Source organism: Lissotriton vulgaris, unplaced genomic scaffold (assembly GCF_964263255.1).
Source record: "Lissotriton vulgaris unplaced genomic scaffold, aLisVul1.2 SCAFFOLD_884, whole genome shotgun sequence".
NCBI lineage: Eukaryota > Metazoa > Chordata > Amphibia > Caudata > Salamandridae > Lissotriton > Lissotriton vulgaris.
Genome location: NW_028247829.1, coordinates 252,824 through 273,651, shown reverse-complemented (window position 1 = coordinate 273,651; position 20,828 = coordinate 252,824). Strand labels below are relative to the sequence as shown.

Below are 20,828 nucleotides of genomic sequence, written 5' to 3'. Positions count from 1 at the left end.
TTGTACTGGTCAGGCAAGTGTTGCAGTATTGCTTCTAAGGTGTCATAATGAGCCCTATCATAGCGTGCAAGTAGGGCTTGTGTGTTAGATATTCTCCAGATATTAGCTGCCTGTGCAGCAATCCGTTTGCCTGAGGCCTCAAAGATCTTGGACTCTTTGTCTGGGGGAGGAGCGTCACCAGTAGTTTGCGAGTTCGCCCTCTTCCGAGCGTTGGAAACAACCAATGAGTCCAAAGGCAAGTGTCCCTTGATATATGTTGGATCCGAGGGCGCCGCCTTATATTTCCTGTCGATGCGAGGGTTGACCACACGCGCCCGGGTGGGCTCCTTGAAGACCTCCGTTGCATGTTTAAGCACCCCTTTAAGCATCGGCAGCGTTTTGACTGACTTTTCAGCTACTGAGAAAGTGTCATATAAGAAGTCCACATCCACGGGGTCCGAGTGCAGCTCGACGTCGTGGTTAGCCGCAGCTCTCTCGATCAGAGCGTTAAAGGCCGCCGAGTCCTCCGTCGGGGACGTTTTGGCCGCAAAAAGTTGCGCGTCCTGGCCCGACTGCGGGTCCTCTGGGTCGCCTCCGGCGGACCAAGGTTCGTGCTCCTCCTCCGGATCCGAGTACGCCGGATAGTTGTACTCGGCGTCTTCCTCGTCCGCATCGCCTGCGGCGGAATGCGTTGGCGAGTGTCCTAGGGCTTGTGGGGACACAGGTTCCACCAGAGCCGAAGAGTCCGCAGAGTCCCTTTTGTTTTTGAGAGGGATCTTAAAATGTTCCAACGCCGGCTCCGTAGTGATTTTCCTCTTGAGGAGAGACAGTTTCCCGGTGTTGGCGTCGATGATTACCTCACGACGTTCCTCTTCAGCAAGCGGCTGGAGCCGAAGCTTCGACACCACCAAGGCAGCTTTCGGTGTCAATACCTCCTTCGAGGGTCCGCCCTGTTTCGGCGCGAAGGCCTTGGGCGCCGACTTGGGTGGTAGGGTAAAACGGATAGGCGTTTGCTCCTTCGCAAGCTTAGGCGTGAGCTTAGGCGTCACAGTGTCCTGAGCGGGAACCACACTGTCCTTTCGTATCCGCTGCAGGGATTCCGCTACCTTCTTCGTCAAGGCCGGAGAGGGCTTGACCGGCTCGAGCGACCTCTCTGCGTCGAGAGCCTGATCGCCTGCAGGCACTTTCTTCGGGGCCGACGCCCCATGCCTATGCGTGTCGTCGCCCTGACGCTTCTTCGGAGCCGTCTTCGGGTCCACGACCCCTTTCGGAACCGACGCAGCCGCGTCGGACGACTTCGCCTTCGGCGCCGACCACGAGGGTTTCGGGTCGGCCATCTTGGCGTGGCTCTTCAAGTCGGCCATCTTGAATTGTTTGGAAGTTGACGCCTCCAGAACCTTCTGCACCAGCGTAACTTTCACTTTCGGTTTCGCATCCGAGGGTGCGTGACCAGACGGCTTCACTTTCGTTTTCTTCAACGTTAGTGGCTTCTCATAAATGTCCGTGACCGGGCCCGGAGGCGGGGACGTAGGACTCATAAGTAGATCTTGGGTAAGGCCCGAAGGCGATCCCTCGACCTGGGCCGTATGAAGGGGAATAACCCCTGAGTCTGGTTGGGGATGCTCCTCCTCCGAGCTATCCCCCACAGTGGCAAAAGCCCGATCGTCGTCCCCTACCTCGTCGGCGACTTCGTCAAAGTTCTCCTCACCCGCGTCGTAGGTCTCCCCCTCGGACGCGGGACTAGAGTCCGAACCTTGCACGTCGTCTTCGCCTTCAACAGATTCCTGGAATATGTCGTCTGGTGGGGGCGCCGCAGTAGCCGATAACTTAGCCTGGAGCCTATTGGCCCGACGAATCTTCAGAGTCTTCTTGCACCGGAATTTCGAACACGCCATGCAGCTGTCCTCGTCGTGGTCCGGTGACAAGCATGTATTGCACACAGGGTGCACGTCGAGGTGTGAATATTTGGAGTTACACGCCGGGCACTTCTTAAACGGTGTTCGCTCCATAGCAGAAGTGTAGTGTAGGCCCGTCCGCGCCGAAAGCACGTGGAAGGGCAGCAAGAGATTGGAGCTGAGAGTCAGACAAGAAACCCGTACGCAACTATACCGACGCTCAGCCTAAAGACCTTTTGGTCTCGAGTAGAAGTAGAACAACTATCGGTTCCGACAGAGGGAACCGAAACACATCCGAACCCAATGGCGGAAAAAAACAATCTGGGGATGGAGGCGATGCCCATGCGTACTGTAGTCCAGGGGAGGAGCCACCTATCTTGAGGAAATATAAATTTTATGGTCAAGAAATGTTCCCTAACGTGTACCCCACCGTCTCCATGTACGAGCTTAAAGTGCATGTAACTTCCCTCCTGTGCCAGCTATGAAGACGCAAATACATTTGCGTCCAACGTTAACATGTCCTCTTTCAGATCCACCCTGAACGGGTTGAATATTCCGTTCCTAAGTATGCCATGCCAACGTCTTTTTGTGGTGTACTTTACACGTTTTTCAGCTCTGGCGAAGTAGGCCCTGAATTCTGCCATCGAGCTTTTTCCTGCCTTCTGACTCTGAACGCCTCAGCCTGGGCTGCCTCTGTACCCGTGACCTCTGCCTTACTCCCTGCGCGGCTAACGGCGCTTAGCTCAGCCTGCTGCCTGCCAAGACTGTATTCAACCTTCGAATTATCTGCTCCGCTCCTCAAACATACATTCCTGCCTACTAGTTCAAGTAAACATCCTTCCAGCTGCAGAGCAAAGGGCCCGGCCTCACTGTCTCCGTGCAAGTAATTCATGGCTTCTGTTACCATGGTAGGCCCATGCCCCCTCGCATCTCATGCAGACACGTAGACGCTTATACACGCACTCACAGTCAGTATAGAATAGCCTCTGCCCAAGAGACCTTTCCCTCTAGATAATATGGTTCCCAAACATCAGATATTAGATATGATATAGGTACGAGTTGATCTGACATGCCAGACTTCTGTCTCTTTCCGCTGGTGTAAATGTCAAGTCCCCTGCACCCTCCAGCTCCACGTCAATCACACGTCATACAGCTGCGCGCGCATCCAGACCTCAGATTTCTGCTGACATTGCAAAATTCTGCTATGTACCCACCTACTTGTGACACTTACATGTGACGTTTCTTGCACACACCTCTATGTTCACGCCTAGTTCACGCCTTTTTGATTACGTATTGCTAACACGTGTGTGTTGTTATCTTGTTTCTCTCAGCTGTTACGCCTACTGTATTGGTATTCATTATATGGTTTAAGTATAAAAGTTATGTCTTGTCAATAAAGTATGCTCTATCCCTTCCTGCACCCCAGTGGTGTCAGGAACCCGATATCCGGTACCAGAACCATTCCTTTTTAAGGAATAAAACCCCTAAGAACTCTAACACCACGGACTCTGCGTCTTTCTTTCCGATTGAGTTATTTTTGTTTAAGTACTTACCTGCATAGAAATTAGGACGGTAAATCAAATATTTACCACATTATTTTGGCGCCCGAACAGGGTCCCCTCCCCCACCTTACGCGCCGGTTGGTGCGTTGCAACCTTTGCCCCCTGCCATAAGTCAAGACGGACAATTACGCGTACCCGCAGGATTTCCTGTATCTCCCTCTGGCCCACGGAGGTGACGGAGACTGCGATCAGCACCCAGACGAGGCGGTGAGGAGTGCGGAGGATCCCGACCAGAGCCTAGCCGAAAGAAGCAAGGTCCGAGGTGTCAAGAGGCCCACCAGTTTCCGAAGTATCCACGTGTCGAGTCGAGTCCAGTCCAGTCCGGTCCAGTCCAGTCGAGTTTTCCGAGGCCTTCTGTTCCGTGCTTCCCGGTGAGTACCATTGCTGGGACGTATCTAGACGGGTGCATTATTATGTATCCGGTAAAGACGGGTTTGGGTACACAAACGCGGTCTGCACTGTTTTAGACAGTGTATCTGTACTGTTTAGCAGTATATCAAGCGTTCAAGTTCTTGCACTGTTCTCGACAGTGTATCTGTGCTGTTTAGCGGCACATCTAGTATCAAGGTAGTCCTATATGTTCAAAATGTTTTTCATGTGATTAATGTCGTGGTATGAGTGACTGTTTGATATACATTACTGTGTTTCTGTGTAACTAGCTGTGTTCAGAGTAAGTAACAAGTATCGAGTATCCAGTACTAAGTAACAAGATGCCGTTCTTCAATAAATTAAGACAGACAGGAACTAGGAAAGGGATGCTAGAGGAAGAAATTCCTATCCCCCCTAGGGACACTCCTGGAAATTTTATGTACCATAAACATGGCTTGGATGCCATATTGTATCTAGATTTATGGGCCGATTATACTAAGCACCTAGACGAGAGACACAGATGGCCCGTTACAGGAACATGGGATGCCGAGTGCATCATGAAGGTAGAAGAAGCGTTATGGAAAAAGAAAGCCAGACAATCTCAGAAAGACGCCATAGAATTTTGGCGTAAAGAATCACATAAACGTGCTGAAAGAGCACTCCGTAAAGAAGACAGACATAATCTTGTAAATGGCATGTACTTAGTGGCCGAGGGTTTGCCTGAAGCCACTTCGGAAATACCGAAAAATCTGCCGCCACCATTGGTTCCGACTAAAGTAAATCACAGGACCACCAAAGACATATTCCTTGCTTCCTATCTAGACGATGTAGCACCCGCTTACACCAATCCACGTGCCCGCGTCCCGCCTACTGACGGTGACGGTGACGGGGACGGAGGTGGCAACCCGCCTCAAGACCATATCCCGCCATTGCCGCAACAAGGTTCACCCGATCGACAGCCTGCTCCACTTGTTCCTCCACCTCCACCACTTCCCACACCTAAGATTAATATACCGAATCCGATTGCGCCTGATCCCAGTAAGAGACAAGTCCAGGTACACATACAGACTCCACAGAGAAATAATGCTCAAGCCTCTGCCTCAGGAGGTGCAACAGGAGGTCTCCAGACCCCGCCAGCAACACACAGATTCAACTTAAGGGACATGCTGAAGCAACATACACCCCAATCACCCCGTCTCGACATGCTCAAAGAACACCTTCCAATTTGCAGATACGATCCAGTACCCGGTAAAGATGATAGAATGTTGATAGCATCACTACGCTTGCGACAAGCTACAGATTACCTAGTGTTATTCCCAGGGATGGCTGATCACCTAGATAGAATATATCATTTTGTCCAGACTGGGGAAAATCCCGAAAGTATTAAGGAGGCTCTGGCACACCAGAAAGTTGACACTCAAGCATATGTATTACGTTTTTTCATAAATTGCTTAATAAGAGACCGAGATAGGCCTGGGGTAGACCAGGAAGAAATGGAAGCACTAAACAAGTGGGGTCAAAATATAGCCGACGGAAAGCATGATAAACTGAATTGTATAGCAAGCATGTACAAGAAAATTAGAAAGGAAGTAATAGAAATACACAGAAAAGAACAAGAAAGGGAAAAAGAAAATGACAACTCCTCCGAGGAGGACGAACCTGAAGAACCAGAAACGACTAAAGAAATGATAGCGTATGTAGGTAAGGGAAATTACCTTAGGAAAGGCATTCGTCCGGAGAGCAAGAGAGTTTTTCTCTCTGGCATATCAAAACCAAGTTCTCCTGAACATCTGTTTCAAGTTACCGATAAAATGCTTCAAGAACAAATGGGGTACCATGTACTCAATTCTATGGATGAACAAGAACTAGCCCGGTCAGCAGTGCTATGGGCTGACAATTCTAACACGTACAATAATGATACAGTAGCACAGACATTTCTGAACCTTTCCCCAGACGAGCAGAAATTAGCGGGTGTATACATGATTCAGCATCTCATCACGTTATACAGACAACAACATTCTGATCCAGGTCCCTTACCTGATACATTAGAAGCTCTACTTATGAATAGATGGAGAGGCCTAAGTACCAGATTAATTCAAATAATTCTAGAACAACGACGTAAATATAACGCTTTCTTAGGCCCACAATATGTTTCAGCTCAGCCACCAGAAAGAAAAATGTGTCACTTTGAGCATTTTGACAGGCAGAATCCTTTACGAGAAGTACACCCAGTTATGGGTACTAGTAACACCTTGGAACGTGTGTTTGTGTACACACCTTTAACAAAGTTAGAATTGTTAGAAATGAAGAAACTAGTACCCTGTCATGATAAAGACCCTGCAGGTTTTCACCGAGAACTTAAAGACATGTTACTCATGGGAGATTACACGTATACGGATATTATGAAATTGTTAAAAGTACTGCTGCCCACCGGCATCTACGAGAAACTCAAGGAAAAAGAATGGGAGGTGGGAGATAAAAAGATTATATGGACTGAAATAGAAGACGAGGAAAAAGGTCGTACCCCAGGGCTAGGCCTTGGGGACAAAGCTAAAGCATTACCAGGTTTAATAGTACAGGTCTTGCCAAGATTATTGACAACTAAAAAGGAAGACTGGGACGCAATCTCAGCCTGTAAACAGAAACACGATGAAGATACCAGTGACTTCTATTCAAGATTCGAGAAATGTTTCATTATTAATAGTGGCCTAAAACCAGGTAGCGAGTCGTACCCGCATCTTTTTGTAACAAAGTTAGTCGAGAATTCCCTGACATCAGTTAAGAACCGTGTATATAAAGTTGAAAGTACATGGCAAGCAAATACGCCATCCCAGATGTTACAAATGTTACAATACCACCAGAACAGAATTAGAGAAGAACAGGATCACGAACAGAGACGTATGAAAGACACGAAAATGAAAATGTTAGTGGCCCAGTCGGTTCCAGCCGACGGCCAGAGAAAGGGTACGACCCAGACAGGTAATGCAGCAGCTCCCGTTAAAGGGACATGCAACTATTGCAAACAGCCAGGTCACTACGTACATGAATGTCCAGTCCTGAAACACAATATAGCAACAGGTAAAACTAAAGAAAGACCGCATCCGCCTAGACAAGATCAGGTCCAGCAACAGACTTCACAGAATTCACAACCTATGCATACTTCACCACATCCAGCACAGACCGCAGCTGTATCACAGCCACAGCCCATTGCCGCGACACAGCAAGTTTCACGACAGATGAACCAGTATGCCCAATCTGATTATCCCGATTATCAGCGATACACATGAAACAGCCTAGAGAGGGAGGTTGGCTTGCCTCTTATTGAGATTCCTGTAGATCAAGAGGGTCCTTATGTACACAGTCAAGTATTGGGAAAAGACAGAAAGTTTTTAATTGACACAGGGGCAAGCCGGACAACAATCAGCCATAATGAAGTCCCAGGGGCACCCCTCTCAGGCTCACAGAATGTTTCCCTTGGTTTTTCAGGACAGCCTATTGTAAATGAGGTATCGAAACCAGTCCCCCTGGCTGTGGGTCCATTATCACGCGTTACAGACTTGTTACTCACGAAATCATGTCCAGAAAACCTGTTAGGTATCAAAACATTGAAGGCTCTAGGAGCTGTGATATGTTGTTCTCCGGAAGGAGTTAGACTTTTCCTGCGTGACTTTAAGGGTCACTATGTATTACGAGAGTTTGATGTCAGATTGAAAAATGTACCGAAACACCTGTGGGCACAAGGCCCAACCGATGTAGGTTGCATGCACATCACACCATACCGTGTTACACTCAAACCAGGAGTTGTTTTGCCGCGAATCAGACAATACAAGTTTCCACCCGATGCTGTAGTGGCTTTACTGGAAATCATTGAAGAGCTCATTGCCCAAGGAGTGGTCGTAGAAACCGACTCCAATATCTGTAATTCCCCTATCATTCCGATTCTTAAACGTACTGATCCCAATGCACCGCCAGTATATCGGCTGGTGATTGATTTACGAGAACTGAATAAATGCATTGTTCCACAGTACCCTGTGGTTCCCGACATCTCATCCCTATTGACTGCTATTGATTCAGAAGCAACGTTCTTTACTGTAATTGACCTCAAGAACGCCTTCTTCAGTGTACCCATTGATCCAGAGAGCCAATACCTCTTCGGATTCAGTTTAAATGGACGAAGTTTCAAATTTTCACGCGCACCTCAAGGATTCACAGAAAGCCCCAGCATCTATAGCCAAGCACTGAAAAGACAACTTGATTGTATCCAAATGCCAGTTAATACCGCCTTACTACAGTACGTCGATGATCTGCTGATCACCGCACAAAGTGAACCCGAATGTGTACAAGCATCACTGACAGTTTTACATTTTCTGGCCGACAAGGGACACAAGGTGTCTCCTTCGAAGCTACAATTCTGTGTTCAGCAAGTTGTGTACTTGGGTCACTTGCTGTCCAAAGTGGGGAGACAGCTCACACCTGACCGCATCCAGTTAATTGTAAATATGCCACAACCCCAGACACAAAAGGAAGTGCGGGCCTTTATAGGCCTCACCTCGTACTGCAGACAATGGATTCCTCAATATGCATTTCTAGCTAAACCACTCATTCAGTTGACAACACAGGAGGCAGCGACTTCGACTGCCCTCCCTTGGACTCAGGAACATACACAGGCCTTTGAGGAATTAAAGAAAGCTTTATGTCAAGCACCAGTTTTAGCGACACCATGTTACAGCAAACCTTTTACACTTTTTGTTACAGAACGTGATGGTACAGCGTTGTCTGTCCTCACTCAAGATCAAGCAGGTTCACATAAGCCTTGTGCTTATTTTTCAAGTACATTGGATTCAGTAGCCCAGGCACTCCCTGCGTGCTTAAAGTCAGTTGCAGCGACAGCCCTGGCAATCAGACAGAGCGACTCAATTGTATTAGGACATCCATTAACAGTACAAGTTCCACATTCTGTAGAGGTTCTTCTAAACCGAACCCAGACTCAACACTTGACTATAGCACGACTGACAGGTTATGAATTGACGCTATTCCAGCCACACATAGAAATCAGACGCTGTAACATTCTGAATCCTGCAACATTGTTACCTTCGATTATGACAAATTCAGCCCCGCATGATTGTATAGAGATCATTAATGCAGTAACAAAGCCCCGACGAGACTTAACAGATGTTCCACTGACAAATCCAGATCTGACACTTTACGTGGATGGTTCATGTATGAGAACAAACACAGGAGAATTAGTGGCCGCGTATGCAGTGACCACTGAAACTGAAGTTAAAGAAACATATCGTATTGATACACTGTCCGCTCAAGCAGCAGAGCTTATCGCTCTGACCCGAGCCTGTATACTAGCCAAGAACAGAAATGTTAACATATACACAGATTCACGTTATGCTTTCGGAGTCGTACACGACTTCGGAGTGTTATGGCAAGAACGAGGTTTCTTGACCTCTCACGGTGCCAAGATCCAACACGGTCCCCTCATTCAAGCACTATTAGAAGCAATACATCTGCCTTCAAGCATATCCATCATGAAGTGTAAAGCACATACTAAAGTTACAGATTCCATTTCCCAGGGTAACGACCTGGCAGACCAAACAGCAAAACATACAGCATTGACTCACACCCAGGCAACTGATGTGACAAAGACAATAGTGCCGACACATTGTATGACAGTTAGGGATCCCACACTAGATGTAATCGATATTCAGACACATGCTACTCCAGATGAAATCAAGAAATGGACTGAACTAGGAGGGATCCAGACAGATCAGGGATGGATGACGAAGGGAAAATCTACATGGTTTCTCCCAGACTCTATGGTTCAAGTCATAATAAATACAGCACATAGTCCAGCACACCTAGGAGAAAAAGCTATGTTAGACAGTTTACAGAATCTCTGGTACAACAAACATTTACGAGCAGCAGCGAAACAGAAAGTGCGTACTTGCATGATCTGTTGTCAGTTCAATCCAGGTAAAAGCGTCCCTGTAGAGCAAGGTGGATTTCATCCTCCCGATCACCCTTTTGAAGTCCTCCAGATGGATTATATCCAGATGGACCGTTGTCGAGGATTCAAGTATGTCCTCGTAGTTGTTTGTGCACTTTCCCGTTGGACCGAAGCATATCCAGTCCCAGATTACACTGCCCCGACCACTGCCAGGCAGCTGGTTCGAGAATTCTTCCCACGGTACGGCTTGCCTCGTATCGTGTACTCAGATAACGGACAGCCATTCTCATCCGAGCTAATGAAGCAGGTTTCACTTCTGCTAGGATATCAGTGGAAATTCCATTGTGTCCGACATCCCGAGGCAGCTGGCCTTGTAGAAAGACATAACCAGACACTGAAAACACGCCTTGCCAAAATATGTAAAGAGAAAGGGGTCGACTGGATAGTCGCCCTGCCAGTTGCACTGTTCTATATGAGAATGGTCCCCCATTCGAGATCAGGACTATCCCCGTATGAGGTGGTCTTTGGCCGACCACCAAATATGTGGGGGACGCCCATGCCTAAGAAAATAACCGATGTTGATTGTAATATGCTGACAGATTACCTTGCCTCCTTGATGTCTGCACTCCAATCATGTCGTTCACAGGTTGCCGCAGCCTTTCCCGACAACACTGATGTAAAGCCACACGACGTCCGTCCAGGTGACACTGTGTTGATTCGCAACTTCGACAGAAAAAGCCCGCTGGAGCCCCGCTGGAAGGAGCCGAAGATCGTCCTTCTGACCACGAGGACAGCAATTAAAGTTGAGGGCCGAAAGGGGTGGATCCACACGAGTCATATTAAAAAATGTAATGAACTGTTGCCAGAGACTGACTCTTCCACCCCCTCAAAGGACTGCCTCGATACTAGTGACTTTAAAGTTCCCAAGAGAGAGAAAACTCCCCAAGAGGAGTATAAAACGAAACTACGGTCTAGCAAGTCAGACAGTTTAATTGTTTAAGTCCTCCCCTAGGTGAATCGGTTAAATTAGTTTCTGACATGTATCCCCTAGACCGAGATAGAGAGAGAGAGAGAAAATTCAAGAAACGTGCATATTGTAAATCACTCCGTAGTCACTGTATAGTGACATTATTGGTTATGTTTTTTCTAAGTCTTTTGATTATTGTTGCCAGTATATTGCTGCCCATATATTACCCTATCTTCAAGCGTGAACAATCTGTTTACAATGTCACTGCCGAGCATTCTTTTAGCGAATTACCCCCTCATGAGTTATCTTACAGACTTGCGCTGCGCAACAACACATTCATTAGTATGTTACATCACTCCCATCAGACTAATAATGCTACAAACTGTTGGATATGTGGCCGACTCCCTCCCTATCAGAAATACAAGGGAGTTCTGCCCCTCTTTCCGTACCCGTTCACACACAATGGCTCATGTGGAGCATGGTTTAGAATAATTAATTCCTTAGATCCTGATATTGCTGTTTTCGAAGGAAATTGGGTTTGGGGAAACTTGAACTTAGTTCTGCTGAACGCCTGTTATCCCGACAGAAAGGGACTTCCCACTAGAATAGGAACTGATCTAGAAAATGAAGTATATGGATTAGGTAATTATACAATTAACCTTATGATTCTTACTGTTGAATCCGAAGCTGCACCAGTTCTCCCTGCTATGTCAGTATTACCAGTCACGGGTGACTTATGTGTCAGAAAGAAGGGTTCAGTACACTTAGGTCATAGTAAATGTACTACTGTGGTTGAATTCAGTGATCAAGGCAAGTCTTCCTTTAGAGCTACTCGTCATTCCTACTTTGTTTGTGGCCATACCGCATACATACGCTTACCTCCAGATTGGGATGGTACCTGTTACATTGCATTCCTTCTGCCACCTGTTTTTCTAGCCCCTCCTGATTATCACAGAAATACAAATCTAGTAAAGAATAGACTCCGAAGAGATCTCCCGATTGTCGACTATACTGAAACGGCATGGGAGCAATACACAGACTTCAATAAAGGTTTCTTCCCCTACTTAGGTACCGTCTTTAATAGTAAACTGATACGAAGATTAACTAGAACACTCGAAGCAGTAGTGAATGAAACTACCTCCGCTCTAGGCAACTTAACAGAGGAGCAATCTGCCATGCGGGTTGTTGTTCTCCAAAATCGTCTTGTTATTGACGTCATCCTAGCAGATAGGGGCGGAGCTTGTAAGGTCATCGGGTCAAGTTGCTGTGTTTTCATTCCAGAAAACGCGCCAACAGTATATAAAGCTATCACACGTCTTCATAAAATTGCAAGTTTGATACATCAGAATCCAGGCACCTGGACTTGGTCCGGTTGGTTCTGGACAACGTTGACCGCTTGGGGATGGAAGATCCTATCCTTCCTAGGCATTGCCCTTGTCATAGTATTCAGTTGCTGCCTGTGCCTACAGTGTGGGCCAGCGATTTGTGGTCTGTGCGCCACATCATGTATTCCACATTCCAGTTTTCACTCAAAACGCGAAAAGAAGAAAGAAGAGCAAATGATGTTACAAGAACAGACTGATCGGTTCATGAGGATCGATATATCATGAAGGGTCCGTAGGGAACATGGAGGGAATGAGGAAATATAAATTTTATGGTCAAGAAATGTTCCCTAACGTGTACCCCACCGTCTCCATGTACGAGCTTAAAGTGCATGTAACTTCCCTCCTGTGCCAGCTATGAAGACGCAAATACATTTGCGTCCAACGTTAACATGTCCTCTTTCAGATCCACCCTGAACGGGTTGAATATTCCGTTCCTAAGTATGCCATGCCAACGTCTTTTTGTGGTGTACTTTACACGTTTTTCAGCTCTGGCGAAGTAGGCCCTGAATTCTGCCATCGAGCTTTTTCCTGCCTTCTGACTCTGAACGCCTCAGCCTGGGCTGCCTCTGTACCCGTGACCTCTGCCTTACTCCCTGCGCGGCTAACGGCGCTTAGCTCAGCCTGCTGCCTGCCAAGACTGTATTCAACCTTCGAATTATCTGCTCCGCTCCTCAAACATACATTCCTGCCTACTAGTTCAAGTAAACATCCTTCCAGCTGCAGAGCAAAGGGCCCGGCCTCACTGTCTCCGTGCAAGTAATTCATAGCTTCTGTTACCATGGTAGGCCCATGCCCCCTCGCATCTCATGCAGACACGTAGACGCTTATACACGCACTCACAGTCAGTATAGAATAGCCTCTGCCCAAGAGACCTTTCCCTCTAGATAATATGGTTCCCAAACATCAGATATTAGATATGATATAGGTACGAGTTGATCTGACATGCCAGACTTCTGTCTCTTTCCGCTGGTGTAAATGTCAAGTCCCCTGCACCCTCCAGCTCCACGTCAATCACACGTCATGCAGCTGCGCGCGCATCCAGACCTCAGATTTCTGCTGACATTGCAAAATTCTGCTATGTACCCACCTACTTGTGACACTTACATGTGACGTTTCTTGCACACACCTCTATGTTCACGCCTAGTTCACGCCTTTTTGATTATGTATTGCTAACTTGTTTCTCTTGTTATTGTTATCTTGTTTCTCTCAGCTGTTACGCCTACTGTATTGGTATTCATTATATGGTTTAAGTATAAAAGTTATGTCTTGTCAATAAAGTATGCTCTATCCCTTCCTGCACCCCAGTGGTGTCAGGAACCCGATATCCGGTACCAGAACCATTCCTTTTTAAGGAATAAAACCCCTAAGAACTCTAACACCACGGACTCTGCGTCTTTCTTTCCGATTGAGTTATTTTTGTTTAAGTACTTACCTGCATAGAAATTAGGACGGTAAATCAAATATTTACCACAATCTCGTGATACTTCGAAGACTCTTCCAGGACAACAATGTGCAATCATCCGGACCCAACACTAGGCGGCGATCTATGCACAGATATGAATTCAGCAGCCCACATGCCTCAAACACTATTAACACGGAAGGAGCCTTAGGAAGGTAATTGATTTTACAACACATCCAGCTAACCGGTAGCTTTGGGACATTATCCACAGGCAATTAGAATTGCTAACAAATCAAGCAACATTTAGGTTGCTTTATGCAATAGCCAACAATTATATGCATATTTTTCCTTTCTTGTTATGTGGCTGTAGCTATAGTCCTTAAAAATAATGGCTGGTAGGCTCTTGGCAGCCCTCATCAGCAGGGATTAGGTGGGGCTTGCCGCCAAGATGGGATTTAGCCTTCTCTATACTAATGGGTATGGCCTTGTAATATGCGGCCAACAAAACTCGAAACGGAGCCATAATAACACCTCAAACAAGGAGCACCTGGGAGGTGACAGCTACTTAGCATGCACTGTTATCAAAATACATCGCTTGGTAGCGAGTTAGCGCTCTTCATAAAGTGGCCAACAATAACGGTATGGGGAGGGGATCCTCATAGTTTATTACTAGGAGTCTCCTGTGATCAAGTATCCCGGTGGCAGTGCTTCCTTTGTGGAACAGTAAGAGCAGGTACCCACTTTTCTTCTGCTCCAATGCTCACGATTCAAACATAAGTGCTGGTCCATGTAATAACTTAGTGCACAGTATGGGCTTTCTCTAATGCCAATTAAGAACTGCCCAGTGGGCCGAAGCGGTATGCAGTGCCCGTTGTTGGTGCAGCGGTCAGACTTCTTGTTCAGCAAACTTCCTGCAGAAACGGGCAGGTGTGCCTCAGGTGGCACCTGGGAAAAGGCTGTTGCAAAGAGGGGCCTGCTGGCACGCTGCGCACAGTGGAAGTCTCAAGAAGTATGTCCGCCACTGATGGTGGTCGGTATGGACATATCTTGCGGTAGGAACTGGGGAGGCTCCAGTCTAAGCAGAACAATTAACAACTTGGTCAAAATGATTTTAGCAAAGTCCAAAAATAAGCGCAATTGGCTTCACAGGTCTAGTCAGTATTTTGACGTGGTTCTGTAAACCTAAAACAGGCAGGTATTGTAGAACTAGGTCAGCGTTTGGGGGGGGTGAGGGTGAGTACGCCGGAGAGCTTCTCACCCTGTGGCGGAGCGCTGACAGTTAACAACAAAGAGAGATGCACAGCAATGGAGGTGCAGCAATACAATGGACCCCAGGAGTGGGTAGATTCCACGTGTGCCGTGAGTCAGTGGGAGGAGGGACTGACCTGACAGTAGTCCTTGACTCTACTGCCCTAACCCATAACGTATGGACTGCGTAGAATCTTGGGGAGGCCGCCTGTGTTCAGGTACCCCGGAGGGCAGGTGCGGTATGCGGTGCCCTGGATGTCAAGTGGTGCAACTGTTGGATGTAAAGCGTTGGAGCCTCCCAGCACAATGTGCGCAGCCGAGTGGAACATTGGTGGCCGAGATGGCCAAGTTCAAATGTATGGCCAAATTCTAGTGTACGGCCGAGTTAAAAATTAAAGTGTAAAGTTCAAATGTACGGCCAAGTTGTTCTAGTGCATGGCATAGTTAAAAATTAAAGTGTAATGTCATGCCTAATTCCCTTACTGCTGTTGACATGTTGATGCAGCTAAAGTGTGATGCTGTGAATAAACTCTTATATACCCAAGAAGGATATTTTTTTTGGTAATGGTCTGTGGTAAATTACTTGGCTTGATGTAAATAAAAAACTACGCTATGGACAACATATCCTGAATTCCGAGAGTTCTTGGCCGTAGTGGGCGGTAAGGTGACAGAATATGGGGAGGAGGGAATGTCATGTTGTGCGCATACAAATAGTACCTGAATTCCAGCGTGAGCAGCAGATGGCCAGCAGATGGGGGTGTATAAAAGGTAATCTGTACTTGGTCCGCATGCCACAACAAGAAAAGGAAGTGACAAGGAAAGCCCTGTCCAATGAGAATGCAGCAAAGAAGAGCGACAGTGACACCAAAGGATGGTAAGGTATGGGTGGGTTACAAGCTCAGTACTGAACAGGAGAGTCTCGCAAGTGAGAGCGCATGCTCTCACAAGTTCTACCTAAAGAGGACATATTTGAATTAGGACTACTGTTTCAATATATAGGACTATGGTGTGCTTAACTTTTACATGCAATCCGAAAGTAAGGGGGACTGTGGCCTCGAAATATGAAAGAATCACTAACTATTGGAAGTTGTCTTGCAACTCCTTTAGTCTAGTGACATCTCATACAGGTGAAAGCCAACAGACTTCCCTAGACCCAAGAAAAACACAGTTATTAATTTCTTGATGAAATTCTTACACTTGGTGTGAGACCTTTCTATGAATCCTATAGCAGTCAGCAGTTACTGGGCAGTGTACAATTTTGTTAACCAATGTTGGTCCAGGGCCCAGTTTTCGGCAGCATCTGTAATATGGTGCAGAGAAAAAAAAAGTTTCTTCATTTGCCTGGGGCCATACCTCAACCCGAGGCGGGTTGCGGGCATCCGCACACACCGGTGGCGGAGTTGTCTGATTTTCCTGCTGTTCCCAGCGATGTGTCCAGGCTGCTGTTGGCCAATCTCAAATCTGGCTCGCCACTGGACCCCTGCCCCGCCAAATTTTTGGCTGGGATGGCGGCGGTGGTGAACCCGCTGGTCAACCCCATTCTCAATGCCTCCTTGAGGGAGGGGAGGGTCCCTAGCTCTTGGAAAAGAGCGATGGTGATCCCCCTCCTAAAAAAACCGGGTCTTGACGCTGAGGCTCTGGCCAATTATAGGCCAATCTCACTCCTTCCGGCTCTAGCGAAGATCACGGAAAAACACGTCCACGGCATCCTGTCAAGCTTTTTGGAAGCTAACAATCTGCTCCACCCATCCCAATCCGGTTTCCGTCCTAATTTTAGGACGGAAACGGCTTTGCTGGAGGTCACCGAGATCATCAGGGAGACCTTGGATGTCGGCGGTAGGGCTATGCTGGTCACGTTAGACCTATCGGCGGCTTTCGACACCGTCCCCCATAAGGCGCTTTTAGCTAGGCTTTATGACATCGGCCTCAGGGGGACGGTGCTCAGGTGGTTCACATATTTCCTGGAAGGCCGCCGCCAGACGGTCTGGGTTTCCCAGAGTTCTGCCGAGATGCCGCCACTGGGTGTTGGGGTTCCACAGGGCTCTGTGTTGAGCCCCACGCTGTTTAACATCTTTATGTCCCCTTTGGCGGCCTTGGTGGAGGCATATGGGGCTCAGATCGTCTCCTACGCCGACGATACGCAACTCCTCTTCACATGCGGGAAAGACCAGGAGTTTGATGGAGAGAGAATTCGGGACTGTCTTGCACTGGTCTTCGACTGGTTCCAGCGGAACAGTCTGAGGGCCAACTCAAGTAAGTCCGAGGTTCTATTCTTTGGTTGCGTCTATGATCCAGAGTGGCAGCAATGGTGGCCGTCCGACATGAGTCCTCCTGCACAGTCCTCCTCGGTGGCTAAAAATCTGGGTGTCAAGCTGGACAACCAGCTGTCGCTGAGAACACATATCCTTGGTCTGGCTGGCACCTGCTATGGAATCTTGAAAATGCTCCGTAAATTCCTGCCCCTGCTGTCTGAGGAGCACAGGCGGATTACTGTGCAGGCTCTTGTTGGCTCAAGGTTAGACTATGCCAATGCCCTCTTTCTTGGCCTCCCTGATTACCTGGTTCAGCGTCTACAGGTGGTGCAGAACTCCGCCGCCCGGGCGATTTTTGGCCTGCGTACCCGAGCCCGAGCCTCCGGGCTGTTACAGGCTTTACACTGGCTGCCCATCCGGAAGCGGATTCAGTTCAAATCCCTGACATTGATGCACAAAGCCCTGTTTGGATCAGGGGCTGGATATCTGCGGCGGAGACTGGCTTTCTATCGACCAGTCCGCTCCTTGCGTTCGGAATCCCTTTATAAAGCGGTGGTCCTGCGGGTGAGGAAGGCCCGCGCGGGAGGGCGTTCTTTCAGCTGCAAACCTCCCCAGCTGTGGAATTCGCTTCCCCTCTCGCTCCGTAGCACTGCCAATCTGCTCCAGTTCAGGAAGAGCCTGAAGACATGGCTTTTTAATCTTTAGGCTGGTTCTAATGTTTCTTTTTTTTCTGTTTTCTCTTTTTTTTTCACTGTGTTGTGTTATTTTTACTCTGAGTTGCAGGTGGAAAGCGCCGGGACACTCCTTTCGAGTAGCTGTGCGCTATATAAAAGCTTCATAACATAACATAACATAAATGATGGAATGCTCTGTAGTGACTAAACTGGTGGCATCGATGGTTGCCGACAAAGACCATGGAATTTGGAGGATGGTTACATAAAAGTAATTTTGTTAAATAGTAGATGCAACAGGACCTGTTGGTGGAATCAGGGTCCCACTGTGTTTTTTAATGGATTTCCTTTGCTGGCACAATGGCATTTTTACAGCAGGTTTAGGACTTTACAGTTTGCTGTTTGGATGCCTATGAAGGCCATAAAAGAAGGGCGCAGTTCTATCTACTAATCGCTCCTGAGCATACACTTGTTTTACTTTACCGTCATTATAGCATTGTTAAATTACGAGTTGTTTTTTCTGTTCACAAAATAAAGCTATGGAGCTTTATAACCTTCATAAAAATGCAACTAAAATACAAATGTTACTAAAAGTGCAGCAGTACTTCTTAATAACTAATATTAATATGTCCTACTTTGAGAAAATGCTACTTTTGGTGGGGTCTCCCTAATTTTTTGATTAACTTGTATTTGCTGGTGTTTAGCCTCCGCACACGGGGCCAATGCTGTTCAATTTCTAGTGTATGGACTCTGACCCCCAACATGTAGAAATTGGCTACTCCCCGCTAGGCAAAGTTAACACTCCAATACGGCCACCTATATACAGGGTAGAAACTGCTCCCATTGCATAGAAAATTAGATATCATCCGTGGATTGTGGCATTTATTGTGCATCCACTAGTGTAACAAGTAAACCATTGCTTCAAGCCAACCTGGCTGACTGCTACCATGTAAAACCTGCAGTGCGATCTGTAAAAATAAACCTTTTTGAGAGGTAAAGTTCTCCCTTTTAAACATTATTTAGTCACCCTGTCAGAACCCCATTCATGGGACCACAGAGAAAACAGGGTTTACAGGGACAACAAGTGTTCAAGAACTGAAGAGCTATCTGGCAAGCAAGTTCCCCTGGGGCCCCTGGTGCCTTCGGACCTGAAATCTGTCTTCCCCGCACCAGCAGGATCCGAGCAACTCGAGTATCTGATTGAGCTCCCTTTGTGGGGGATGAAACAGCAGAACTGGCTCAGGTGGCTGTGTTCAGTTGTCCTCAAGTTCCTTCACACACTGTCCTGCAGCAGCTGGTGGGTGCGGGGTGGGGGAGGGGGAAGAGGTTCTCAATGTATCTCCTATGCTGGGTAAGTTCCTCGGTTCATCCCACAGGTGTGGGTTCAATGATCTTGGTACTGGTCCTCAGTAACAGCTCAGGCCAACTAGGGCCACCATAACACCCTCTTTCCTCTGTCGATGGTCTCGACTGGACAATGCTTCTTGCAATGGTATACAGGGTCACAGTTCCTCAGCTGAGCAAGGCTCTGGCACAAATGGCACAGCAGTATCATGGCAGCCCGACCTGGCCTACGGGTCCGCTGACTTGATACCACACATGGGCTACAGCCCAATAGGCACGGCATCAATCTTTGCGGCGCCCCACCTGGCATACGGGGTAACCGACTTAGCACTGCAACAAACCGTTCAATGCAGCAATGGTAACAGCTCACTTCATGCCAGAACTCCTCTGGCACGCAGGGGTCACCAAATGTTCCCAGCACGCAGGGTATGACCCAATCAGTGCAGCAGCCGTCTTCTCACACCTTGCTACAGGGATCCACTCAATAGGATTCCTCAACTGGATTGCACTCCATCCAGTGCCCTCCTCTTCCTCATAGGACAGACTGGTCTTAGAAAGCAGGCAGGCACTGGTGCACCAGGCAACAGGGCAGGTGGTCCTGTAAGCTACCTGAGAGCTTAGCAGGCCTTGGCGCCCAGTCCTCGTCACAGGCAGAAGTCTTGCAGAGCTTCTCCTTCTCAAACAAGCCCGACTGGCATCTTGACAATTGACAATTTCTGGGGTCTCAAGCTAACCTTCTTATAGTCCATTTCCAGACACCAAATGTGATTCAGAGTCTGAGTCTTTTAAGTTTGTTAGGGGCCTGCTTTCTTTTGAAGTGCCCTTTCCTCTTTTCTCTCTTCCTCCAGAAACCAATCTCTCACAGCAGAACCCTCTCCAAATCCGATAGCCCCACAACACAAGTCTATGGGAGTGATTAGAGGTTCCCACCTTGATTTCAGCTACTGTAATATGTGTATCAAAAGGTTACCCCAGGGCCCCAGCCCTACACTTCTATGTATTGTACCATTCACAGACACACATAAAACCATCATATCCATATATAAAGTAATCAAAGGTACGCAGGATTTTTAGAGTGTGGTTTGTCCCACCGTGAGGGTATCTAGGCGCTGTATATGTGTGTGGTGAGGCTGGGCCAGAGTACAGGCAGTCTCAATGCTCCTGCAAGAAGACTATTTGATAAGCCAGGTCTTTAGTTTATTAAGGAAAAATCAAGAATTAAGGAGGAAGCCTTGATAAGTTGGGAGATGACATTATATAGAATTTGGCAGCTTTGTACGAGAATGACAGGCCTCCCGCTTTGCTTCTGTGGATACAGGGTGTGTGTGCGCGAGTCAGAGTGATACTAAGAAAGGTTGTCCAGTGGGTTGGTTAAAGTGAAGCTGGCGATTGAGATATACAGGTACAATATTGTGTAGTGACTATAATAAGTGTGTGACAAGTTTGAACTGGCACACTTTTGTATATGGAGCCAGTGGAGTTCTCTGAGGAGTGGCATAAGATGGGCGTTGGAGGTCGAGGAATCATCTGGCGGCAGCATTTTAGATGGTCTGAAGTCTAAAGAGAAGTTAGGTTAGGATGCCAGGGCACAGTGTGTTGTTTTGGTCCAATCTGCTTCTAATTAGGCCCTGTGAGACGGTACGTCTGGTGCCAAGTGGGAGCCATTTGAAGATTGTACATGCCATGGGGAGGATGTGGAAGCATGCAGAGGTGACGGCTTTGACCTGGGACATTATGGTGAGGTTGGAGTCCAGAATGCGGCCTAGGTGCCTAGCGTGGTCATTGGAGTGGTTGTGGGTCC

The 20,828-nt window shown here is 47.5% G+C and overlaps 1 protein-coding gene across 2 annotated transcripts in view; it reads right to left on the bottom strand.

The window, feature by feature from the left end:
- AGA (aspartylglucosaminidase) overlaps positions 1 to 20,828 on the bottom strand; it is a 284,566-nt gene that overhangs the window by 239,996 nt on the left and 23,742 nt on the right. The gene's annotated exons all lie outside the window — the stretch shown is intronic.